Below are 959 nucleotides of genomic sequence, written 5' to 3' on the forward strand. Positions count from 1 at the left end.
GTCAAATTAAAATTATAGTCTTTAAAAACATAACATATAAACTTAGTATCCAAGTTCTAGAATAGTGGGAAAGAAGGAAGGGGCTCCCTTTTGCCTTTTCCTTCCGTCTAAGAGAATAAATGAGGGGAAGGAAAGGAGTCTGGCTTTTGCTTTGTGCCTCTTATGAACACCCCACCACACCCTTCCAGATATGGGCTGTTTTACAACTGCCAGTGTCCATGTTTCTCTTTCTTTTTTTTTTTTTTAAGTTGATTCAATTTTGAGAAAGAAAGAGAACAGGGGAGGGTCAGAGAGAGAGGGAGACAGAAAATCCCAAGCAGGCTCTGTGCTGACAGCACAGAGACCGACGCAGGGCTCGAACTCACAAACCAGTGAGATCATGACCTGCGCCGAAATCAGGAGTCAGACACTTAACCAACCGAGCCGCCCTAGTGTCCCCATTGGCCATGTTTTTTTCTGAAAGGCAGAACAGGGTCCCAAACTCTTGTCCGACCTGGCTGTAGTGACCAAGGGTTCTTCTCACCACACCGCGCTGTCCCTGACAGTCCCTGCTGGGGGTTTCCATGTGTATTTCCAACATATTTCTGAGGCCATCCCTTAAGAGTGAGTGACTTGGCACCATGAGCATTGCCAACTTGGATGCACCCTCCACTTTACAGACATACCTTGTGTTTAATATGCTGCCCCACCCCGGGACCTGGGTGATTTTAGAAAGCCAGCGTAAGCATTCTCAGAGAGCCCCACGGCTTCAGCCCTCCACGAATGCTTAGCCTTGAGCTTCTCTTGTTAATAGATGTTCCACTGCAGCCTCGGCAGGCATGGTCCCACGTGGAAATCTGACAGAATAGAAAGGAGATAAATTTTTTTAAACAGGTTTTGACTTCTGACCTTTTAAAAAGTTCAGTCCAGGAGACGTCTGTGTGAATTATTATGCTGGGTGGTATCATTTTTGATGTGCC

This window comes from Hyaena hyaena, unplaced genomic scaffold (genome assembly GCF_003009895.1).
Source record: "Hyaena hyaena isolate Hyena2069 unplaced genomic scaffold, ASM300989v1 scaffold_448, whole genome shotgun sequence".
NCBI lineage: Eukaryota > Metazoa > Chordata > Mammalia > Carnivora > Hyaenidae > Hyaena > Hyaena hyaena.